At 39.5% G+C, this 27,425-nt stretch overlaps 1 protein-coding gene across 5 annotated transcripts in view; it reads right to left on the bottom strand.

The window, feature by feature from the left end:
• The window catches only part of CEP85L (centrosomal protein 85 like), a 253,552-nt gene that overhangs the window by 137,192 nt on the left and 88,935 nt on the right, over positions 1–27,425 (bottom strand). The window lies entirely within an intron of this gene.

Here is a 27,425-nt window from a genome sequence, read left to right on the forward strand (position 1 = left end):
CGATATATACTGAAGGTAAAACTGAGGTCCATAAAGATATAAAAATATGCCTCCAACAATTTTAATTTCTGCAAACTTACTAGAGCTGAGGCAGGAGAACAGCGTCTGGAGGCAGGGAACCTAAGGCCAATTCACGCTGACTTCCTAGAACTAAATTAAAACAAAAACCCCAACTTTCCACACCCAAGTAACAAAAGTACCAGAGGCTACTACTCCCTTTGCAAAGGCCCCCTCCCACCCTGTCCTGCCTTTTCTGTGTGGCAGATGAAAAACTGAAAGTACCTCTGATTGGTCCCCTCCTGCAACCAATCAGGCTGGTCATGGGCCAAGTCTTCATTTGCATACAAGTGTAATTTTGTAACTTCACTTCAGCCTCTGACAGGTCACTTTCCACAACCAATCAGACGTCTGCATAGGGTGTAACTTTGTAACTTCACTTCAGCCTCTGATTGGTCACTTTCTGCAACCAATCTGACTGATCATGGGACACTACTTCATTTACATAGGGTGTACACCAAGTAACAAAATGGGAAACCTCTAGAGGGTATTTAAACCCCAGAAAATTCTGTAACCAGGTTCTTGAGCTGCTTGCTTGAGCCCACTCCCACCTTGTTGAGTGTGCTTTCATTTTCAATAAATCTATGCTTTTGTTGCTTCATTCTTTCCTTGCTTTGTGTATTTTGTCCAATTCTTTGTTCAAAGCACCAAGAACCTGGACACCCTCCACCAGTAACAGAGCTATAATGACATTATACATCATGTTTAAGAATTTATGATTCAAATATTTAATTTTCAGCAATAACATAAATTAACAAGATAATTTAGAGATAAGGAACAAAGTTACTTGATTTACAAAAGAATGTAAATCAAATTGTTTTGAATACTGCCTTGAAATTACGATTTCACAAGCAAAAAAGTTCTTTGTATAACCTCTGACCTACTACCATCTATAAATAAAGAACTAAAGTACAAAGAGGTTAAATTACTTGGCCAAGAACAGAGCTCAAAATAAAATCCTAGTATCCTGTTTCTCAATCTAGTGTTACCTATATTATCCTACACTACATCTCTCAGGGCTTTTCTCCCTTTGGATTCTGCCTTCCAAATATAGACATCTAGCACCAATGGTTAAAGAACAGGGCTTGGGGCTAAACAAACAGACTTAAGAGAATCTCGTCTCCACCACTTGAAAAGCTATATAACCCTGAATACATTAACATCCTCTAGGTCTTTTTTTTTTTTTGATCAGTAAAAAGGAGATAATTGTATTTTACCTCAAAAGGACTCCATAATAAAAGAATTTTAAAATAAGTTATATATAATGTGTAACATATTGCAAAATTTTATGAGAGATATTTTCTGTTAATTTTAAGGCTAATTGACCAAATAATTCACTGTCATATCTCGAAGTGATGTTATTTGAATATCCATTATCAGAGTCCTGAAAGTTTCAAAGTTGCAAAAACATAGTATTATTCACCAATGAATTGACTGTTAATAAAAAGCAGAACAGGCTAGAAAATGGTTGAAATATCACCTACCTTGTATATAAAATGGGTTTATAATTGTACCACATAAAATTTTTTAATTAAATGAAAAATTTATGCAAACCTCTTATCATGATCATGATGCCCTGTAAATAAATAGTAAATGCTCAATAAATGTTAGTATCATTATTACCAAAAGGTTAAAAGGGAGTTCTCTATTTGCTTAAAAATAGTACCAAGGATATACGTGGATGAGCAGAAGTAATGGCTGAAGTAAGATTGTCATGTATTATAACTGTATAAATTTGGTGTGTACAAATATAGGTTACCACTTTTGCCTTCTTTCTACTTTGGTGTATGTTTGAAATTTTATGGAAAAAAAAGAAAAAGATGGTGAGAACAAGAAGATATTTTACATTAAGATGAGTTGTTTTAAAGAAACCATTCAGCAAAGTAAACTAATGAACAAATGAAACCTAATCATTGTAATAAAATACACAAGCAAGGAAAAGAGAGAGAGCCCCTAGGAAATTTTCATATTGTCCTTCAAAATTAGTAGTTGCCTACAGCTGGGAAAATAGAGGGTTTGAGGGATAATGGCTAAAGGGAATATAATTTCTTTTTGGTGTAATAAAAATGTTCTAAAATTGACAGTGGTAATAGATGTATGACTCTGTGAATATACTAAAAGTCATTGAATCGTACACTTCAAACGGGTGTATGGTATAAGTCCATTACTGCACTGCTATAAATACCTGAAAAAGAATTAAAAAAAAAAAAAAGAAAAGAAATACTCGAGCCTGGGTTTTTTATAAAAGAAAGAGGTTTGATTGGAAGGCAAAGCAGGAGTAGGTGTCTTACATGGCAGGAGGAAGAGAGAGAGGCAAGAGGTGCTACACACTTTTAAACAACCTCATCTTGTGAGAAGTCTATCACGAGAACCGCACTAGGGGGATGATGCTAAACCATTCATGAGAAACTGCCCCCATGATGCAATCATGCAAACCTCCCACCAGGCCCCACCAACACTGGGGAATACAATTTGACATGAGATTGGTGGGGGGGAGGGGCGGCGCATCGCAATAACGCTGTTTAAAAAAAAAAAAAAAAAAAGTATGGTCTTCATTTCCTAAATATCTCCGAAATCATCTAGTTGCCTTTTTCCCCTGTCTCTTTTTATGAACAAGTCACCACCAGCTTCTACTTCAACAGCAAGTGGTCTCCTAGCTTCCAGTTTTGTTTTCTGGGATGTGATCTATCCTCAACACATCATCCACAATGTTCTTTTACTTCCCAGCCTTTGACCAAGCTACTCTCTCAGCCTAGAGTACTCTCCTCCCAAACCCCTTTTGCCTTGCTGGTTCCTACTCACCTTTTTGGGCCTCAACCTAAACAACATTTCTGCCAGGAGTCTTTTCCCTAATCCCCTGGACTTCTGTATGTCCCTCTGTTGTCTATCCCTACCACCCTGTGTACTTTGCCTACCATAACGCTCATAACTATTCACTGTCTTCTCCTCTAGACTTCATATATACAATGATTAGGGGAAATGTCTAATTCCTACCCCAGCACAGTGCTTAACATGCAATGGACATTCAATTAATATTGGCTAAACAAATAAATAATCCAACAAGTCCTTATCTTTATAAGGCTTTTGTTTTTTCACAAAATGAAGATAGTGTACCAAATGATAACTTGTTTCTTCCTTTCTGATATATATCCACAGGATGACCTCAAAATTTATAGTATTCAAGAGCCCTACTATTTCTCAGTAAAAACAACCAACTAATGAAGATATGATTAAATTGAAGTTCATTTTTATCAGCCCCTATTTAAAATAAAATAGGTTAATTAGATAAGAAAATTATCTCTAATACAAATTAGCTGTTGGGAATTATCAAAAGAAAAAACACTATCTGTACCTTTTTAAAATAAAATACGTAAGTACGCTTAAAAATCAGCCCAAAACAGACATTAAAAACTATATTTAAGAACTCGCCGGGCGCAGTGGCTCACACCTGTAATCCCAGCACTTTGGGGAGGTCGAGGCTGGTGGATCACGAGGTCAGGAGATCGAGACCAGGGTGAAATCCCATCTCTACTAAAAATACAAAAAATTAGCTGGGTGTGGTGGCAGGCGCCTGTAGTCCCAGCTACTGGGGAGGCTGAGGCAGGAGAATGGCGTGAACCCGGGAGGTGGAGCTTGCAGTGAGCCGAGATCGCGCCACTACACTCCAGCCGGAGCGACAGAGTGAGACTGTCTGAAAAAAAAAAAAAAACAACTCAAATTTTTGAAAAAGATAAATGAATTGCCTGAGAGCCTGCCTATCAGGAGCCACGTGATACAGGAGAGAAAAACTGTCCTGAGGAAGGTTAGGAGCCAAGCCTAAGCAAAAAGTAAGTTTCTTTTTTTTGCCTCAAGGTCCTATACTCCCAGTTTCCTCTTACAATCCCTCTGTCACTCAACTCTGGTCCCACAGCAAGATTATGCTATGTACAACAAGTGCTGCATACTTCAAAAACAACTTCCTCAAACTAATATCTGTGGCAAAAGTAGCTATTTATTGGCCTCCAGGTCTCAGCAAAGAAACCCTAGGAAAACACTGGGGATCAGCTATGTACCTTATGCTACAATTTGGTAGCCTAGTAGACACATCTATCCTCATTGTCATAGATCTATTTCTTTCCAACCTGGAATCTGAAACTCCATGAACAAATTACAACAGCTAAAAAGTGGTGCTGCTAATGTTAGTGTCTCAATTTAGCATTATTTGAAATCTCAAAATAGCCTGGCTAAACGAAAATTCCTCAATGGTAAGTCTAGAATAATTTTCTGTACTAGAATCCCTTCGCTGCTGAGATTCTGATGTAATCCTCTCCTCCATGTTTATCTCCCTGCAATTCTGCCATTCTTGGAACACAGTAAGTATTCAATAAATAAATATATATAAGTGAATAAATGAGTGAACCTTCTAAAAGCTCCAGGTTAAAAAGGAAGAGGCAACCACCACCTCAAATATCTCCTGAAAGGAACTAACAGTGTCGTACATATAATGCATGAAGTATAATAAGTGGTAAATTATAAGGTATATTTGTCAACTCCCATGTAGCATGTAAAGCGTGTCATTATTTCATATGTACACTGAGGTTTTCACAATAATCAGTCTTTTAAGAATTTAAGTGCATTCATACATTTCACCTAAAAATTATCACAACAAACCAAATTAATGCAGCACTTCATGCCACAGTCTCACCAATCAACAAGAAATGCTTACTCCAAGCCAAATAGTAATAGTAGTAAAGTTGAAGGCAGCTAACTAAAATTTGCTGTAGATACAATCTAAAAGTAAAATTATATTTGATAATACACAAATTTCATGTACATTATTTAGAAATTAATATAATCATGTGACATGGTAATTCTCAGCTGGGTGTTGTAATAAAAGGAGATAAACACATTTTAGGTTATTCTAAAATGTTTGGAATTTAGCTAGCATAGATTTGTTTAATTTTATAAATGAGAAAAAAATGAACATCTTATAACCTGTGGTTAATGGATGACCCCCAAAAATTATATAATCAAAGACCAAAGGATAAAAAACATATCCACTTGACACGGATATGACATAATCTGATATACAGCATGTTTTAAAGTTGCTATTATGTTATAAAAATCAACCTATTCCTTATGTTCTGATGCAGGTTATTCTCAATATTCAGTAATCTTCCACAGTGGTTATTTTCCTGAGTGCTTTACAATAAACAGATAAGCCATGAGGCAAACCCAACAGTGAAAAACAACATTTATAAACTACAAGACTCAGGACTTGGTAAGCACACTTACCAAAAAACAGATAAGGTAAAGAACAAATAGCTCCCATAAAGTAAAAATCATGAAAACTTCAGAAAGACATGAATTAAGGAAGGAAAGCATATACTAACTGGAACCAAGCGTTACATCAACACACATAGCAGGCTTTCCTTCTAAATAGTCTTTATTATGCCTGTTAAAACTACTTATATTCAGGTAATATCTTAATACAACTGATTTAAAAAAAAAAAAAACAAGAGTACCTTTCCAGACAATAATAAATGCAACCAGTATCATTCATTACCAGTACCAATCACTCAAACCACAATTCTAATTCATTTTCCACAGAAGTCTTGATTTCCTGTTATTTATTGTAAGTCTTCCAGGAGTCTTACTATTCCATCTTATTTTTATCCACCATTCCTTATGCCTCTTTCCTAGAACTATCTGCCCTTTGATATGGTTTGGCTGTGTCCCCACCCAAATCTCATCTTGAATTGTAGTTCCCATAATCCCCACATGTTGTGGGAGGGACCCAGTGGGAGGTAATTTAATCACGGGGGCAGCTGCCCCATGCTGTTCCCATGATAGCGAGTGAGTTCTCATGAGATCTGACGGTTTCATAAGAAAATTTTTCCCCCTTTGCTCAAAACTTCTCTCTCCTGACACCCTGTTAAGAGGTGCTTTCCCCCATGATTCTAAGTTTCCTAAGGCCTCCCCAGCCATGTGGAACTCTGAGTCCATTTAACCTCTTTTCTTTATAAATTACCCAGTCCCAGGCATTTCTTCATAGCAGCATGAGAACAGAGTAATACACCCTTGATCTTGAAACTCTGACACTGCTTTATCTATGTAGAATAGCTTCTAAATAACAGTATCTACTAATCATGCCTTAAACTCAGGATTCTTTTCCATTAGAATATTCTGTATTCTGACTATATAACATACCAGTGCAATCACTCACTGTTTCATGCATTAATAAAAAATTGTTGGGGAAAAAGAGTCAAAGTTCAGCTTGGAGGTAATCGCAAGAACTAATGAAAGTAACAAAAATTTTAACATATTTACGTCAACCCAATTCAAGGAAAAAGTGAAAATCATACTCTCCCATCTCTAAAAGATTATAGAAACTTATATTTAACACTTGATGAATTATTCAGTGAGAAAAACAGGGATATTTGCTACTGCTAACTAAATTAGTTTTAAATTAATTCAAAGAATAAAAAGAAAAGACAGTTTTCTAAATAGCAATAGAAAAGGTGAGTATTTATAAAACAATGCACATATACACTAACATATACACTTTATGTCAGTTATTCATGGTTAAGCTATTTAGCCTCTTAGTCTCACTTTCCTCATTTGTGAAATGCAAAGAATAGTTCCTACCTCATATGGTTATTGTGAAGATCAAACGAGTTAACATGTATGTGTAAAGTACCTAAAACATAGTAACAGCTATATAGGTTGTTAGTTATTGTCAAATTGCCCTCTGTAAAGGCTATCAGTTATTAGAGAGCCACATTTCCCACCTTTGCTCAAACCCTGGTTATTACAGTCTACTTTTTGAGAAGGAAGGGCAATTTTATTGGTAAAGACAGCATCAGCACCTCGGTGTCTAAATTGTCGTTTCACTGTGACTGAGTTTGATAATCTTCTTTCCAATGTTTATCGATCACTTGCCCTTTTCCCCATGCTTATGTATATCTTTTACTTATAAATTATAAAATATTTGAAATGATATACATGAATATCTGTTTTGGGGTATCATCCTTATTTATAGGAGCTTTTTTTTCCCAAAGTGAAAGCAAGTTTATTAAGAAAGTAAAGGAATAAAACACTGGCTAGTCCATAGACAGAGCAGTCCTGTGGGCTGCTGGTTGCCCATTTTTATGGTTATTTTTTGATGATATGCTAAACAGGGGGGTGGATTATTCATGTCTCCCCCTTTTAGACCATATAGGGTAACTTCCTGACGTTGCCATAGCATTTGTAAACTGTCATGACGCTGGTGGGAGTGTCAACAGTGAGGACAATCAGAGGTAACTCTCGTCGCCATTTTGGTTTTGGTAGGTTTTGGCCAGCTCCTTTACTGCAACATGTTTTATCAGCAAGGTCTTTATGACCTGTAGTTTGTACTGAACTCCTATCTCATCCTGTGATGTAGAGTGCCTTAACCGTCTGGGAATGCAGCCCAGTAGGTTTCAGCCTCATTTTACCCAGCTCCTGTTTAAGATGGAGTTGCTCTGGTTCACACGCCTCTGACATTTCCCCCCTCCCTTTTATAAGAGAACCCTTAATCCTAAGGGTTGCAGAGGGATGAAGATCCATCTTCTTCTGTAACTTCTTTAGGCTGAATAGGGGCAATGATATTCCTGCCTAACTATGAGGGTCTCTTGTACTCAGGGTAGAGAGGAGCTCAGTCAGAAAGCACCAGTATGGTAAGGTCCATTCATAGCTCTTAAGTTTCAACAAAAGGTAAATGTTTAATTTATGAAAACATTCAGTAAGCTTCTCCTATATTCCTACACAAAGAGTGTAACAGCAATATATTCCACAAGAGTACAGCAAAATAAGTAAAGTTATTCCAAGTAAACTAAACTAGAAGGTTTTCCATGAACTGGGCAACTGCTGAAACCAAGCTGATATGGGGTTGCTAGCTGATTGCAATGGGCCCAGAATTAGAATACTGATTCAGATTTTTACATTACCCATCCCACTTGTTCCGAGCAACAGTCAGAGATCACCTGGTTGGTTCACAGGAATTAGTTCACAGGGTTAGCCTACATTGCAGAAACAAACTTAAAAACAATTAATGAGACTAGAATTTAATAACAAGTGTACCATAGTTTTTGAAACATAGTATTTCCCTCTCCAGTTTCTCATGTTTACTAAAGACAAATTATGGTAAGACTGATATGCTTTATAAAACTTGGCCTGATTATTTGCATAAAGTGCAGCAAGAATAATTATTTTTGACATAAGCTCTTTTTAAATTGGCTTTGATGGAACTCTGTTCCATAGATGGAATTTCAGATAAGACTTTTTTTTTTTTTTTTTGGAGATATAGTCTCGCACGATCACCCAGGCTGGAGTGCAATGGCACAATCTCAGCTCACTGCAACCTCCACCTCCTCATGTTCAAACGATTCTCCTACCTCAACCTTCTGAGTAGCTGGGATTACAGGCACCAACCACCAAGTCCAACTAATTTTTTGTATTTTTAGTAGAGATGGGGTTTCACCATGTTGGCCAGGCTGGTCTCAAACTCCTGACCTCATGATCCGCCCACCTTGGCCTCCCAAAGTGCTGGGATTACAGGTGTGAGCCACCACGCCCGGCCCCAGATAAGACTTTTTTAAAGCCAAGCCCAGCCTTGGGTTTCTACCCTCAAATAGCTATGAATTGGGTAAATTCCTCTCCTCTTGGGGTCCCAAGATAACTTGGAGCTCCTGGACCTGATAGAAAGTGACAATCTTACTTACCACAGGTCAGAAATCCTGTTTACAGGGACTGTGTAGGCAAAGAATGAGAGGCTAGTTCCTCAAGGGGCTTTAATTGGCTCTGTAAGTCAAGTTTAATTTCTTAAAGGGAAACACACCATTCCAGTCAAAGCCTTGGTAAAATAACCAATTTACCCAATTGTGTCCTGTTACAAAAGAAAACGGATTCTTACTGCACCTATGCAAATAACCATATTGCTATAAGTTAAGAATACTAGCAACTAGTTTCCAAATTCTGGAGAAATCAGGTAGAGAGAAATAAATATACTCCAAAATTTGTTCATAGGAGTACACTCAACTGTTAAAAGCTGTGAAAAGCTCAAAAGAAGTTTTCTTGACTCTGAAAAACAAAACAAAGGATCGGCAACATTTTAAGCAAAGTTAAAAAGACTAGGCTTCTTCAGTTTAGTCCATGTCGTTATCTTCTGTTGGATAGTTATGAACATTTTAGCTCTCTCTGAGAGTTCTGAAAGTTTTTTCCTTTATTCTGATGTCATAATCTCCAAAGTTATCAGAAAACTTGCACTTAAGAATACCTGCTAGAGTTCTATAGTTGATTATAAATCGCCTTCTAAAGAGGACTAAAACAAGACAACAATTGTTTGTGGATAGTAAAAAGTTTTAGGCCAGCCCCTATTAAAGCCACAGTACATAAGGAAATTTGGTTGATTTTGTGGTACACAGAATTTTACATAACAATTATAAATAACATACATTAAGTCGTATTAGAATTATAGGAGTTTCCCATAACTTTGGAACATATTCCAATAACACATTTATGCAAATATAGTACAATGCAAGCAAAACACCATTTTACATTTGATAATGCTTCCTGTATGACTTTTACACCAAATAGGCCAAATTTCACCTTTATATTAATGTTCTATTAATGTTAAACCCAATTCTTAATAAAATTTTACAAATATGTCTATCCAATCTTCATCGGTTTGACCATAAGGTAAGATTCTTATAACCCTTTACATTTTTTTGTGAAAGAGCAGATTAGTGCTCTAAGAAAAACCTGTTGTGCTTTTATTCCAATGTTTAATTTACGGAAAAACTGAGTAATACCCCTTTAACTTTAGTCAATATGTTCACACACAGAATCTCTCTCAATTTTTTTCACACCATCCACAGCTGTTCAAACCTTTAGCTTTATTCTAATTTAAAATAATTATTTAACTCTTTAGGCTAAAAAATCCACATTCCCGTGCCTTCTTATAATCTTTTACCAAAAGTACATTTTACTTTCCTTACACACCTTGCATATAGAACTGTTTCTTCAATAGTCTCAATTACATGTTACGATGGTTAACTTTTACGTTTGGTGAAAACCCTGGTTAGTAAGCAATTTTAATTGTGTTACTAGGACACACCAGGCAGAACTGCAGATAAGAACTGACTCTCCAGCATAGCTAGGGGGCATGGCTAACTCCACATATCCCCAGGCCTTATCTAGAATCGAATGGCTTTATGGTAGGTAAATTGAACAGTTTCCAAAGTCAAACAGTTTGACCTTAAAGCATTTAGCAAATCTGATATCTGACCTTAATTTAGACCAAATGTCTACATTTTCAAGACATTTTATTTTACCAATAATTTTTAAAACTGTCTTTATTTCCAAAAGATTACTAAAGTCACGTGAACAAAAAGGCATTAAAGTTTCCATTTTTCTGAAAAAATATTAAGTGCTTATTTTTCTAAGCCAATTAATTAGAGCTCTTTTATACATAAACATACAACACATATTAATACATAGAAAGAAGATTCCGCACGTGTAAGATTTTTCATTGCCAGTTTCTTAAGTGGATTACTGGCTTCAGGGTGGAGCCCTTGGAGGAAAAGGGCCAGGAAAGCATGCGTTTCTGGGGCCAAATAAGCAGCTGAAGGCAAAGACAGATCCCCAAAATTAAGGGTGCCATTTGATGCTGGTTCCTGGATCCCCAAAAGGAGGGAAATACTACAGAAGACAGTACAGTGCTTCTACTCTGCATTTCACTGCAAGGCAACCCAAAGCCAATCAGCCCATTTCGTCATCAGCCCATCCTTCATGGGAGTCTCATCTCCCAGTGGGGGGTGGGGATGTTTCCTTATCTTCCAGGTGGCCAAGAGCATGCTTCTCTGATCCAAGTGTGCAAAGAGTCAAGTACCCCTCCCTAACTACTATTAGCCATCCCTTAAAGTGTATTTCCTACCTAGTTATTACACACCAAAGCTCTCTCATAATGCAAAGTAATTTCTGATACCCCCAAAACTCAAAACTGTCAGATAACACAATGCAAAACAGAACGCAGCCTTTGATTTGGAGAGGGATCCATGTTCTTTTAATTCCTGGGGTTTCATGAGGAAAACAGAGGGTTTTACCCCTAAACAGGGTCTGTGGCACTTCCTCTGTTTTTCCCAAGGTGTCTTAGGCTACCAGAAGTTATCTTAGGGTCTCTCATGTGTGCATTAAGAGTGGAAAGACAGCCGGGCACCGTGGCTCGGGCCTGTAATCCCAGCACTTTGAGAGGCCAAGGCAGGCAGATCACGAGGTCAGGAGATCAAGGCCATCCTGGCTAACACAGTGAAATCCCGTCTCTACTAAAAACACAAAAAAAATTAGCCGGGCATGGTGGCACACGCCTGTAGTCCCAGCTACTTGGGAGGCTGAGGCAGGAGAATCACTTGAACCCGGGAGGCAGAGGTTGCGGTGAGCCAAGATCGTGCCACTGCACTCCAGCCTGGGCAACAGAGCAAGACTCTGTCTCAAAAAAAAAAAAAAAGTGGAAAGCCAAAAAACAAATGGAGAAAAATAATTTAGTCGACTGAGAAGAAAAAACCTTTTTCCATAAAAAGTTCCAAGAAGAGAAAAACATAAAGGCCTATTAAATATATCTATAGCTTGTCTATCCATTTTCACTTAAGCTGACTTTTAACCGTAGTGCTCTTTAAAAAACAAATCCTTTCAGATCTCTTATTACCTGACTTTAGCCTTCCCAAATGACCAATATTTCTAGCTTCTGAACTTTATCAAAGGTGCTTAGAGAAAGGAAAATTTAAGACAGTCCACAGAGGAGAAGAGAACAGACAAGATCACACAGATATTAAACCACAGAAATGACTTACTTCCTAGTGGAGAACTGAACCAGGACTGCCACTGTGAAAGTGCAAAATGTTAGCTACTGAGCTACATACAGTAAGGGGTAGTCCCCATTTCCTTTCCCAGAACGAGTCTACAGTAGTTAATTTTGAGCTTGCAGAGGCTTTTAACTATTTAATATGATTTTTAGAGCTAACTATGACATGAACCTTAAAATTCCTGTTCCCTGGAAAGGGGAGACCAAAAGTACTGCCACGTGGTTACAAGGTCAAGCTCCCAAGGACATAAAACAAGGTGGAGACTTCATCCAGTATTGTTGTTTGTTTCAGAGACCTGCAGCCAAATTTGTTACTGACCAGCTTGCTGGGTATTCTTGAAAAGCGGGCTTACAGGTGTTCTAAGCCCGTGTTTTATCCTGAAGTACCCCTCAACACAGAAAAACAAATTCATAGCACAATTTCTTAAGCACCAGCTTAAGACTAGCCTTAGAATTCTTTCTTGCATTAATCAAAACTTTACAGAGGAGATAAACCCTGATTTTTTTTTTAAACCATTCAGTCAACCATTTGCACAGAGAGAGAGAAGCCTGAAATCTGACTGGTAAGAAATTCTTACTCTTTTGCCAGCATGCCAGGCTTCTGGGTTCCCTTTCCCTGAGAGGCCCCAGTGATCCAGCTTGTGGCACCATAGCCATGGGGGCCAAGCTGCATCATAAAAGGAAATTTTTTTTTTTTCGTTCTGGCCAGAACAAAATCCATGTGATAAAAACATAGACATTAGCCACTCTGCTTAGCACCCAATATCAAACTGGCAAGGCTTAAATTTGCCCCCAGATGGGCCCCATCATCTTTAAACCAAACTCCAACTTAAGAGTTTCAACACGTGGTCTCTGGGCAAGATGGTCACCCTGAGTAATAGAAAACATAGGAAAGGAAAAGTAGAGAAGGAAAGTATTGCCTGTGGCAGGGTGGGGAAGGTGAAGAGCTTAGGGAGGCCAGAGAAAGACCCACCCATTGCAGCAACACTGAAAAGTTCAGGCGGCTGCTTCTCAGTACCAAAGAGATCTTTTCCAGCCAGTCTCATCAGCTCTCATTTCCCCTTTTAGGGAGGAAAAACCTCCCCATGTCCTACGATCCTGTACATGTCTAATCCTGCCACCCACAGCCACAGCAGAGTGCAAGGCAGATTAATCCAAAGAGAATAGCAGTTAACATCCAACAGTGACGAGAGGGGCCTCTAATCCTCCTAAGTCGGGCCTCTAACCCAAGGTTGATCAAGCATCCTTGCCTTTTATTAAGAGGGGCTCTAACCTACTGTGTCTTAGGAAAGACTCTAACTCCCCCAAGCTGGGCCTCTAACCCAATCCCATCCTTTACCCAGGTACCCCACTACTTACCCAAAGTTGTCCAATCAGTGCTGCATCTATTTCCTTTGGGTCAGGGGTCTCAATATTGTCCCTTTTGTGGTTCATGAGAAAGATGTTACTAGACCCCACCACTTACCCAAAGTTACCTTTGGGCTGGGGGTTTCTGCAGCATAGTTGCTTCCATGGTCGCCAGAAAGATGTTACCAGACCCCACCACTTACCCAAAGTTAGCCTTTGGGTTGGGGGTTTCTGCAGCATAGTCGCTTCCGTGGTCTCCAGAAAGATGTTACTGGACCCCATCACTTACCCTAAGTTAGCCTTTGGGTCAGGGGTTTCTGCAGTATAGTCCCTTCTATGGTCGCCAGAAATATGTTACAGGAAAGGGGTCCTGATCCAGACCCCAAGAGAGGGTTCTTGTATCTCATGCAAGAAAGAAGTCAGGGCGAGTCCACAATGCAAAATGAAAGCAAGTTTATTAAGAAAGTAAAGGAATAAAAGGATGGCTGCTCCACAGACAGAACAGCCTACAGGAGCTCTTTAGGCACTAGAGATACTATTTCCTGGTCAATTATATTACAAATATTTGCTTCCAGTATGTGTCTTTTTTATTTTGTATCTTTTGTCAATGTTCAATTTCTTTAAATTTTTATTAAATGTTTTGTGACTTAAGAACATTTCTGCTGGGCACGGTGGCTCACACCTGTGGTCCCAGCACTTTAGGAGGCCGAGGCAGGCGGATCACGAGGTCAGGAGATCCAGACCATCCTGGCTAACACAGTGAAACCCCATCTCTACTAAAAAAACAAAAAATTAGCCAGGTGTGGTGGTGTGCGCCTGTAGTCCCAGCTACTCGGGAGGCTGAGGCAGGAGAATGGCATGAATCCGGGAGGCAGAGGTTGCAGTGAGCGGAGATCGCACCACTGCACTCCAGCCTGGGCGACAGAGCAAGACTCCATCTCAAAAAAAAAAAAAGAACATTTCTGACCTAAGAATATAAAATTAATCTCTTATCTCCTAGATTTTTATGATTTTTTAAAGAAATCAAAAGCTCTTTATTCCATCTCAAATTTGAGGTAGGGATCTACTACCACATTTTTCAGGCCTAATATTTCCCTGCTGCTTTAAAATGCTGTCTTTATATCATGTATTAAAATTCCATATATGCATGTGTTTTAAAAAAGTACTTAAGTTAATATGCTTGCTACAGAAATGTGTTATACATATAAACATGTATGTATGTATATGGGGGTATTTTTGCCAAATGGTGGAACAGAAATTCTAGGTTTTTGTTTTATTCTCTGATTTGTTTGGGTCATATACCATAAATTGACAGAACTTTTATTAATTATGTGTGTTCTTTTCAACACAGAAAAAGGCCCCCATAGAAGCCTTCTTTACTCTTAAATGCCCATGGAGATCAAACCTAATCCTAGGCTTATCTTAATGGCTGAATCTACTTGGAGAATAAACTAATTCTAGGAGCTTCAGGTGGTGTGAATTAGATTATGTGAATCATTTCAAAATAAAAATTATTTTTTAAAGAAATCCAATATACAGATGTTTTTAGAAAAAGAAAGCAAATCATAAAACATGTATGGGATGATCAGTTTATTTAAAAGCCTGTGTGTATGTGAATAAATGAACAGCAAAAGGTCTGGAAGAACATAGAACACATTAATAACACTGGTGACCTCTTGAAAAGCAAGAATTAAAGAAGGAAACAAAATAAAGGGAGACTTCTTTTTTTGCTCCATATAATTTTTCAAAATAATTCTATGTGGAGTCAAATTTTTCAAATCCATGAATAATACCTGAAATATGAATTTGCTTTTAAAACAATGTTCATCTTTATGCTCTTTTAAATGTGTATTTATTACCTTTATAAATCAGGAAAAATAAGAAGAAATACATAATAGTAGTTGACATTAAGGACAAGTTTGACAATCTCTTTTTAAGTTCTTTTTCTCTTCATTTGCTTTTTCACTTACACCTATATGACAGGACTTCTGGTTCAAGATCACTGCCTGAGTATACAGACATATATTCCCTCCCTTCCAAGACCCAGTGAAATGACAAAAAGTAAAGCACAGAAACCCACACCAATGAACAATATGGGACCATCAAGCAAAAGAGATCAGAACAAAATTCCTGACAATAGAAAACAAAGGGCGTTAAATATTGAAGCAGAACAGTAGAATGTACACTATAACCTCAGAAATACCAGGTACAAAACCAGGATTGAAAAAAAAACGTAGGTGGAAACAGAAACCTTAACTGACAGTCTACATATCCATTGTTTCATTCAACAAAATTGAACACCCAGGACATACCAGTTCCTGTCCTATGATACAAACAATAGGCAAACCCAAAATAAAGCAGGGGGCACAAAATTGTGAGGGTGGCAGTAGAAATATCACTTCAGATAAGTCAGGAAACATTTCTAGGGAAAAAAATTGAGAAGAGAGACGCAAAAAAACATAAGGGAGCAAGGAAGGAAAACAAGAATCACTTCTTAAGCAATGATAAAGATGCAAACTGTGCTAAGATATTTAAAAGTCATCGTATTAAATCATCACACATTGTTACCTCCGATTTAGAGGTATTTTTTAAAAGTGAGGCTCAAAGAAGTCAGAAATTATTCAAGGTTGTACAGGTAACTATAATAAGTAATACCAGGTTTTAAATGCAGCTCAAGCTCTTCATCAAATGAATAATACTAATTTTATCTTTTGGGAACCTACACCCATGCTAACAAAAGCCAAGTGGGGTACCTAGACTTCTAAACTTGCCAGGCTGTAATAAAGCACCCTAAAAGTGCCACCATAGTAGTATCCAAGAAGCCCAAGTAGGGAGATAGGGCCCTTACTCCTGTCCAGCAACATGGTGACACCTCTTCCCCTCTACCCTTAGGTGGTATCAGGAGGCCTGGTAGAGACTGAGGACTTTCACCATCACTGAGTAGTAATAAGGCAACCCACACTGTGGTGTCAATGGTGATAACCTGGGAATCCTGGACTTCCACCCCTACCCAGCAGTAACAACGTGCTCTTCCTTATCCCTCAGGTATCAGCAAAGGCCACGCGGGAGATTGGGACTTCTATCTCCACCTGGCAATAAGGAGACAGTGCCCCATAACTTTCAACTACAAGACCCAAAGAAATCCACCGAAAGGCACATGATAATTGAATTTCTGAAAGCTGAAGAAAAAAAATATTGAAATCAGCCAGAAAAAAAAATGACCACTTATCAACAGGGGAGGGAGGGCACAAAACAATTCAAATGACAGCAGTTTGTCATCAGAAATCATGGCAGCTAGAAAGAAGAAAAATATTTTCACGTGGCAAAAGAAAAGAAGCGTCAGACTACAAATGTGTACCCAATAAAACTGCCCTCAAAGAATTAAGGGGAAGTCAAGACATTCTCAGATAAAAGAAAACTAAGATAATTTGTCATTGGAGATCTAAAAGAATGAAGAATGACTAATGGAGGTTCTCTAAACAGAAAGGAAGCAATAAAAAAAGAAACCTTGGAACACACAAAGGAAGAAAAAACACAAGAAACAAAATTATGAATAAATAAAATAGGCTTTCCTTCTTCTGAGTTTCTCAAATTATGTTTGACAGTTGTTTGATGTGGTTTTAAATGTATGTAGCGGAAATATGTGAAACTCTTTTATTATAAATGAGGGACGGTAAAGGGATATAAAACAGGTAAGATTTCTCTACTCCACTCAAAGTGGTAAAATAACATCAGTAAACTGTGATACATATGTATATATAATGTACCAAGAGCAATGTATATAAAAATACCTAAAGCAACTACTAGAAGAACTATACAAAGAGAGACACTGAAAAACACAGATGAATCCAAATGGAATTCTAAAAATGTTCAAGTAACCCACAGGAAAGCAGATAATGAAAACAGAAATGGAGAACAAATACAAAGACTTAAGTATTAACATATAAATAATTACATTAAATGTAAATGGTCTAGATATACCAATTAAAAGATAGAAATTGGCACAGCAGATTGATGAGAAACCATGACCCAACTATACACCGTTACAAGTCATTTACCTCAAATAATAATATAGATAGGTTGTATGTAAAAGGATATAAAACATATGCCATGTGAACATTAATCAAAAAAGCATGTTAGCTATATTAATATCAGATAAAGTAAGCTTTGGAGAAAATAAAATTACCAAAGACAGAGAGGGACATTATATAATAATAAAAGGGCCAATCAACCAAGAAGTAATAGCAATTCTAAATGTCTACACACCAAACAATGTGGCTGCAATATATAAAGCAAAAACACAGAAATAAAAAAATACACAAATCTATATTTGTAGACTTTTAAACACTCCTCTTTCAACAACTGATAGAAAAACTAGACAGAAAATCAACAAGCATACAGAACTCAACATAAACAAGATCTAATCAACATTTATAGGACACTCCCCCACTACAACAGCAGAATACACATTCTTTCCAAGTACCCACAGAACATACATCAAATATACCATATGGTGGGCCCTAAAACAAATGTCAACAAATTTAAAGGATGGAAATCACATGAAGGATTTCTGGCTACAATGGAAAAAACTAGAAATTAACAACAGAAAGACAGCAGGAAAATCTCCAAACACTTTGAAACTAAACAACACACTTACAGTCCTGAGAAGCAAAGAGGAAGTCATAAGGCAAATAAAATAAAAAAAAGACCCACACTGAACTAAAATGAAAATATAAAATATCAAAATTTGTGGGACACAGCTAAAGCAGTTCTGAGAGGAAAATTTATAATAGCTTATTTTAAAAGTGGCAAACGGCCAGGCGCGGTGGCTCACGCCTATAATCCCAGCACTTTGGGAGGCCGAGGCGGGCGGATCATGAGGTCAGGAGATCCAGATCCTGGCTAACACAGTGAAACCCTGTCTCTACTAAAAATAAAAATAAAAATAAATTAGCCAGGCATGGTGACGGGTGCTGTAGTCCCAGCTACTGGGGAGGCTGAGGCAGGAGAATGGAATGAACCAGGAGGCGGAGCTGGCAGTGAGCCGAGATTGCGCCACTGCACCCTAGCCTGGGCGACAGAGCGAGACTCTGTCTCAAAAAAAAAAAAAAAAAAAAAAAAAGTGGAAAACTCTCAAATCAGTAATCTAATCTGCTAACAAAAACCTAGAAAAAAAGTTCAACAGACCCAAAGCAGAAAAAAAGGAAGTAACAAAGAGCAGAAACTGCTGAAATTGAAAACAGAAAACAAATGAGAAAATTAATGTGATCAGGAGATGGTTCTTTGCAGAGATCAGTAAAATCAACAAACTGCTACCAAAACTGAAAAACAAGGCAGGAAGACACAAATTAACAATAACTGAAATGAGGCCAGGCACAGTGGCTCACACCTGTAATCCCAGCACTTTGGGAGGTCGAGGCGGGCGGATCGCCTGAAGTCAGGAGTTTGAGACCAGCCTGACCAACATGGAGAAATCCCCTCTCTACTAAAAATAGAAAAATTAGCCAGGCATGGTGGGCCTGTAATCCCAGCTACTCAGGAGGCTAAGGCAAGAGAATCGCTTAACCTGGGGGGCGGAGGTTGCAGTGAGCCGAGATCGTGCCACTGTACTCCAGCCTGGGCAACAAGAGCAAAACTCTGTCTCGAAAAAAAGCAAGAAAAACAATAACTAAAATGAAACAGGAGACATCACCACATAGCCTGCAGACATCTAACAAATAATAAGAGAATGTTATAAACAATTCTACACATATAAACTTGATAATTTAGGTGAAATCAACCACTTTCTCTAAAAAACAAATGCAACTCATCCAATTTGAAACAGATAATTTGAATTACTTTATAACTATTAAGGAAATTGAATTCATAATTTTAAAATTTCAAAAATTAAAAATCTCTGGGCCCACTGGCCAGGTGCAGTGGCTCACGCCTGTAATCCTAGTACTTTGTGGGGCCAAGGCGGGTGGATCACCTGAGGTCAGGAGTTCAAGACCAGCCTGGCCAACATGCCAAAATCCTATCTCTACTAAAACTACAAAAATTAGCCCGGCATGGTGGCACACACCTATAATCCCACCTACTCGGGAGGCTGAGGAAGGAGAATCGCTTGAACCCAGGAGTTGGAGGTTGTGGTGACCGAGATCGCACCACTGCACTCCAGCCTGGGCAACAAGAGCAAATCTGTGTCTCAAAAAAAAAAAAAATCTGGGCCCAGAGTGTTTCACTGAAAATTCTACCAAATGTATAAAAATGAATCAGCACCATTCTATACAATCTCTTCCAAAAAATAAGAGAGAACATTTCCCCATTCATTTATAAAGGTATTATAGTATTAACCCTGATATCAAGAGAGTACCTGAGAAAAAAACTACAGGACAATATTCCTTATCAATACACGAAAAAAATCCTTAACAAAATATATACAAAATTCAGCAATATATAAAAAGAATTATATACCATGACCAAGTGGCACTTATTCCAGGGATAAAAAGTTGGTTAAACATTTTTTAAATCAAGTAATAAAATGCACCACCATATCAACAAACTAAAGAAGAAAATCATAAATCAATTCATTGAGGAAAAAAATTGACAACATCTAATACCCATTCATGATAAAAACCCTCTGCAAACTAGGAATAAGAAGTGCCCTCAAATTGATAAATGGTATCTACAAAAACCTACAGCTAACAGCTATACTACTGCTACTTAATAGTGAAAGACTGAATGCTATATCTGTGTAATCAGAAACAAGGCAACGATATCCACTTCTACTACTCATAAACATTGTGCTGGATTCTTCTAGTCACTGCAGTAAGTCAAGAGAAGAAAACAAAAGGCACACAAATCAGAAAGAAAAAACTCCTTATTTATAGACAATGTGATTGTCTACATTCAAAATTCCAAGGTATCTACCAACAAACTCTTAGAATTAATGCGTGAGTTCAGCAAGGTAACAAATACAAGATAAATATACAAAAAGCAAATGTGGCCGGGCGCAGTGGCTCACACCTGTAATCCCAGCACTTTGGGAGGCTGAGGCAGGTGGATCACCTGAGGTCAGGAGTTCGAGGACAACCTGACCAACATGGAGAAACCCCATCTCTACTGAAAATAAAAAAATTAGCTGGTGGTGGCACACGCCTGTAATCCCAGCTACTCAGGAGGCTGAGGCAGGAGAATTGCTTGAACCCCGGAGGTGGAGGTTGCAGTGAGCCAAGATCGTGCCATCGCACTCCAGCCTGGGCAACAAGAACAAAATTCCATCATTCATTCATTCATTCATAGATAGATAGATAGATAGATAGACAGATAGATAGATTTTTTAAAAGCAAATGTATTTCTATATTATAAATGTATTTCTAAATTTATTTCTGTGTTCTATGTCTTAAAACTTGAAAATATAATACGATTTACAATCACTCTAAAAACATAAAATATTAAGTATAAATCTAACAACATATGTACAGAAAATGTTAAAAACTATACAACGCTGGTGAGCAAAATAAAAAATCTAAATAAATGAAGAACATACCATGTTTATAGACTAGAAAACTCACCAAGAAAAGATGTTATTTCTCCCCAATCTGATAGCTAAACAACAAAATTCCTATCAAATTCCTAGGAAGACTTTTTTTGTATTCTTTTTTGTGCAAACATAATTTTTATGAGTTTTACTTCCAGTAGCTTGATTATTCTAAGCTTATTTTTCTCTTTTTTCCTTTTTTTAACCAAATACCCAGACTTCAATATTCTAAGCTTATACAGAAAGGAAAAGAAACTAGAAGAGCTAAAACAATTTGAAAAACAAAACAGTACACATAATAACTCTACCCAAAAAGTAAATAGGAAAAAAAAAAAAAAACCTCAGTCTATGTCTCACACTGTGCAATAAGGATTAATTAACTCAGCAAAAGTCTGGGTTTACCACACCGTGCACATTCCGAGAAAGATCTGGCCCTTGCCCAGCTCCTAGGAAGTAACCTCTAAGCCCTTGGCATGTCCAGTCTAGTAAGAAAGTCTTTCTTTACCTGGGGGTTTTAGGCCACTCCATATAGTCTATGCTAATAATGTGATTAATGGTGGGGGCCTTGGACCAAATGGTATCAGCCTGAGGGCTGCAGACAGAGGTCATCCATGAGGGCAGTCAACCACATCTACATACCCACCTACCAAAAAACCCTGGACACCAGGGCTCAGCTGAGCTTACCCAGTTTTCAATATTCCACATGTTCTCATACATCACTGCTAGAAGAAACAAACTGTGCACATGACTTCGCAGTGATAGAACAACTATAAATTTGGGCCTGGTGTCTCCTGGACCCTGCCCTTTGCTTCTTTTTCCATCACTGATTTAAATCTGTATCCTTTAGCTGTAACAAACTATAGCCATAAGTATAACAACTTTAAGTTCTGTGATTCTTTATGAAAATCACTGAGTCTAAGAGAAGCCTTGGGGACTCCTAAACACACATATATAAAAAATTAACTCAAAATGGATCACAAATATAGTAATAAAATATTTAAGAAAAAAATGAGAAAATATCTTCAAGATGTAGAACCAGGCAGAGTTCTTAAACTTGACATAAAAAGCACAAACCATAAAGGGAAAAAACCAGTACAGTGAATTTCAAATTTTAAAACTTGTGCTCTATGAGGCCAGATGTGGTGGGTCATGCCTGTAATCCCAACACTTAGAGAGGCAGAGGCCGGAGGATCACTTGAGCCCAGGAGTTCAAGACCAACCTGGACAACATAATAGGACCCTGTCCCTACAGAAAAAAAAAAAAAAAAAAAAAGCCAGGAATGGTGGCACAAGCCTGTAACCAAAGCTACTTGGGAGGCTGAAGCAGAAGGATCACTTGAGACCATGATAGAAGGATCACAGTGAGCCATGACAGCACAACTGCATGCCAGCCTGGGTGACAGAGTGAGACTATCTTCAAAAAAATGAAAAAAAAAAAAAAAAAGGGAGTATGGGAAGGAACTTGTGCTCTGTGGCCAGGTATGATGGTATGTACCACTACACTACAGCCTGGGCAACACTGCAGGACCCTGTCTTTAAAAAAAAAAAAAAAAAAGTCCAGGTGCAGTGGCTCACGCCTATAATCCCAGCACTTTGGGAGGCTGAGGCAGGTGGATCACGAGGTCAGGAGTTCGAGACCAGCCTGGCCAACATGGTGAAACCCTGTCTCTACTAAAAATACAAAAATTAGCCAGGCGTGGTGGCGTGCAACTGTAATCCCAGCTACTCAGGAAGCTGAGGCAGGAGAATCACTTGAACCCAGGAGGCAGAGCTTGCAGTGAGCCATGAAAGTGCCACTGCACTCCAGCCTGGGCAAGAGAGCGAGACTCTGTGTCAAAAAAAAAAAAAGAAAAAAAAAAGGCTGAGGTAGGAGGGGATCACTTGAGCCCAGGAGTTCAAGACCAGCCTGGGCAATGTAGCAAGCTACAGTCTCTAAAATAAAAATAAAAAAATTTAAAAATAGTAAAACCTTGCGCTTTGTAGGAGATACAATTAAAAGTGAGAGGTGATGCCAGCTGGGCTTCCTGGGTCGAGTAGGGGCTTAGAAAGCTGTAAAACTCACTCATTTCCTGCATCAGGAATTACTTCGGTTCTGGATAAATAATATTGAGGTATAATATATGCTTAAAATATTCCTAACACCAGGATTTACTTATGTGTTTTCTTCCCCAAGAAAGCTATAAACAGCGAGAATTTTAGCTGTAAGTTTTCGTGTGTGCCCTCCCCCGAAACCAGAGTTACAGAAAAGATTCACTGCCCATTTTTCTGTGATCAGTGGGCCTTATCTATCCTCCCAATTCCTTGTAAACATAGTTTATAAGTTCTATAAGATCCTGCTTTTTTGCTGTGCAGCTGCAAGGCCATAAATCAGGTAAGCATAAGTCGCAATTTCAGTTTTTCTCAAAATCTAAAGCATGTCACAAAATAATTTACTGCCTTTGTTTGTCGCTCCTGTACTGTAACATACTTCCCGCCACACGTATCTCTCGCCTTAAAAAGTTTAAAAGGCAATCACCCAAGCTAGTAGTGGCAACCCATTCGGGACCCCTTCCATGCTGTGGAAGCTTTGTACTTTCGCTCTGCTCAATTCTTTGGCGTGGCTAGGCAAAGAACCTTGGGTGTTATGGGTGTTACATCTCAGCGAGGCAGCCAGGAGACTTCAGGGAGAGCATCCCAACTGCCACGCAGTGAGTACCCTCAGACCTCTTTTGCTTGCTATTCTGTCCCGTCGTTCCTTAGAATTCGGAGGCTAAACACTGGGCACCTGTCGGTCAGTTAAAGGCAATTAGCGAGACCACTGGACCAAAAACACGGGTGTCAGCCTGGGAAAGGGCTCTCTGACAATCCCCGACCCTTTGGAGTTGGGAGCATTGGTTTGCCCGGAACCAGTTTTAAGTCTTTCACTTTCCGTAGCAGTCCCGAAGTACACCCAGGAGTGCTCAGCAAATGTCACAGTCTCCCCGACATCCTGGTTGAGACCATGGCCCCACCAGAGGCTCCCACAGCATGGGTTACTAAGCGTGAGACAGCCACATCTTCTGACTCCTGCATCCTGGGTTCAAATAACTGCGGGTTAGACTTCTTTCCTCACCTGGTAAGCAAGATTATTCCCACTAGACAGGACCAAGAATCCCTATTTAGGAGACTTAAGTTTTTAAGGTGGTGTTCAGAGGTTCCCTATTGATGGTGCCCTCTGGAATTTAGGCAGGTGTTGCCATCTGATGGCCACTTTGAAAGGCCAGTTCCCCACCATCGTGTATGGTCTCCCACATCAGGACAATTTGAAGACAGATCTGTAATTTTCATGTGGATGGTAGAGGCCCTAGGACATTTTCTTCATTGTTCCCCAGATGAACTTCCTTTTTTTTGGTGCCTCTCAAGTATAATCTGTGGTGTATGGGTACGGCCCTTAGAGCAGTTTAATTGCTTTTTTAACCATTCAATCATGGGTATTAGAAGAAAGAAAATATAGTCAATTGAGACACAGGATACTGGTACCACCTTAAGATGGGGGCTTACTCCTTTGATGGAAAGTGGGGACAAAAGGCTAGAGTACAGCAGTTGTTCTCTCAGCCCTGGCCTAGAGGACATCAACCACCCACTTTGAGCTTACTAAGCCTCCTGTCACTAATTCAGAGATTCCTCCTTGAAGGGCAGTTTTATGGCCAGGCCCACGTAAACTGGGCCTTGACATGCAAGCATCAGTGGTGCCCCCGACCCAGGCCTTGCCACCCCGGAACAGATAGGATGCATTGGCAAAGGGACCACAATAAATCCAACAGTCCTCATGCCCCATCTAGTGGTCAATGGGTGCACGACAGGGGGCAAGGACGATTTCAATTCTGCCGGTAAGCGTGGTTAAATCTGGTAAATGGAAGGCTCAAGGACGATCATGCGCTCCGAGCACTATTGGACTGGACCCTTGGGGGATGCCCTAAGGGGAAGACGAGTCCCTAAGACTAACCAGGGGTGTGGGCATACCTGTGTTTAAAATTCCAGTTGGGCACCACACCTTCAAAACTGGACACTCCCTTAAGATGTATCCTGAATAACTGGGACAAGTTCGACCCTGAGACCTTAAAAAAGAAGCGACTGATTGTCTTCTGTACCAATGCCTGGCCACAGTACTCCTTACAAAATGGAGAAACTTGGCCCTCTGAGGGAAGTATTAATTATAACACGATTCTACAACTAGATCTTTTCTGTAAACGGGAAGGTAAATGGAGTGAAGTCCCTTATGTACAGGCTTTCTTTGCCCTTCGTGACAATACTGCTGTATGCCAAACCTGCAAGATTTGCCCAAAGGACAAAAACCCACAATTGCCTCCATACTCAGGGCCTCCTTCCTTAGCCCCACTCTCTTCCCTCACTGACTCTCCTCCATCCAGCCCCACCAAAGTGTTAGAGGCACACCGAAAAGAAAACGTAAACTCCGCGAGCCAGGCACCCAAACTAAGTCCCTTACAAGCAGTAGGAGGAGAATTTAGGCCCACCCATGTGCGTGTCTCTTTCTCACTCTCAGATTTAAAACAAATAAAGACAGATACAGGGAAATTCTCGGATGATCCCAATAACTATACAGATGTCTTACAAGGGTTAGGACAGTCCTTTGATCTAGCATGGAGGGACATCATGTTGCTCCTTGATCAGACCTTAAGTCCTACTGAAAAGGAGGCAGCTTTAGCGGCAGCCCAGCGATTTAGGGATTTATGGTATCTCAGCCAGGTAAACAGATCGAATGGCCCCAGAGGAGAAGGAAAAATTTCCCCACAGGGCAACAGGAGGTCACCACTGTAGACCCTCATTGGGATACCGACTCAGATCATGGAGATTGGAGCCGCAGGCATTTGCTAACTTGTATCTTGGATGGGTTAAGAAGTAGGAAGAAGCCTATGAACTACTCAATGCTATCCACAATTACACAGGGAAAAGAAGAAAACCCCTCAGCTTTTCTGGAAAGGGTATGGGAGGCTCTAAGAAAGTATACCTCCCTAACTCCAGACTCCCTGGAAGGCCAACTTATTCTAAAGGATAAATTTATCACCCAATCAGCGGCCGATATTAGGAGAAAACTCCAAAAGTCTGCCTTAGGCCCAGAACAAAATTTGGAGACATTATTAAACCTGGTAACCTTGGTGTTCTATAAAATGGACCAAGACGAACAGGCCAAAAGGGAAAAGCGAGATAAGAGAAAGACTGCAGCCTTGGTCATGACCCTCAGACAAGCAAATATTGGAGGTTCAGAAAGGATAAAAAATGGAGCAGGACAATCACCTGGTAGGGCTTGTGATCACTGTGTTTTGCAAACACACTTTAAAAAAGATTGTCCAACAAAAAACAAACTGCCCCCTCGCCCACATCCAATATGCCAAGGAAATCACTGGAAGGCATGCTGCCCCAGATGATGAAGGCTCTCTGGGCCAGAAGCCCCCAGCCAGATGATTTGGCAAGAGGACTGAGGGTGCCTGGGGCAAGCGCCAGCTCATATCACCCTCACAGAGCCCCGGGTAAGCTCAATCATTAAGGACTAGGAAATCGATTTCCTCCTGGACACCAGCATGGCCTTCTCAGTGTTAATCTGCCCTAGACGGTTATCCTCAAGATCCATTACCATCCGAGGAATCCTAGGACAGCCTGTAACCAGGTATTTCTCCCACCTCCTCAGCTGCAACTGGGAGACCTTGCTCTTTTCACGTCTTTCTTATCATGCCCGAAAGTCCCACACCCTTATTAATGAGGGACAAAGCTGGAGCTATTATCTACATGAATACGGGGGACAAATTACCCATTTGTTGTCCCTTACTTGAGGAGGGAATTGACCCTGAAGTCTGGGCAATGGAAGGACAATTCGGTAGGGTAAAAAATGCCCGTCCAGTTCAAATTAGGCTAAAAGACCCCACCACTTTTCCTTATCAAAGGCAATATCCCCTATGGCCTGAAGCTCATAAAGGACCAGAGGATATTATTAGGCATTTAAAAGCTCAAGGCTTAGTGAGAAAATGCAACAGTCCCAACAACACCCCAATCCTATGAGTACAAAAACCAAATGGTCAGTAGAGACCAGTGCAAGACCTCAGAATCATCAATGAGGCAGTAATTCCTTTATATGCTGCTGTACCCAACCCCTATGCCCTGCTCTCTCAGATACCAGAGGAAGCAGAACGGTTCACTGTTCTGGACCTCAAGGATGCCTTCTCCTGCATTCCCCAGCACACTGACTCCCAATTCCTCTTTGCCTTTGAGGATCCTACAGACCACACGTCCCGACTTTCGTGGATGGTCCTGCTCCAGGGGTTTAGGGATAGCCCTCATCTGTTTGGTCAGGCACTGGCCCAAGACCTAGGCCAATTGTCAAGTCCAGGCACTCTAGTCCTCCAATACGCAGATGACTTACTTTTGGCTACCAGTTTGGAAGCCTCACGTCAGCAGACTACTCTAGATCTCTTGAATTTTCTAGCTAATTGAGGGTACAAGGTATTTAAGTCAGAGGCCCAGCTCTGCCAACAACAAGTTAAATATCTAGGCCTAATCCTAGCCAAAAGAACTAGGGCCCTCAGCAAAGAACAAATTGAGCCTACACTGGCTTATCCTCGCCCTAAGACATTGAAACAGTGCGGGGATTCCTTGAAATTGCCGGCT

The sequence above is a fragment of the Pongo pygmaeus genome, chromosome 5 (assembly GCF_028885625.2).
Source record: "Pongo pygmaeus isolate AG05252 chromosome 5, NHGRI_mPonPyg2-v2.0_pri, whole genome shotgun sequence".
NCBI lineage: Eukaryota > Metazoa > Chordata > Mammalia > Primates > Hominidae > Pongo > Pongo pygmaeus.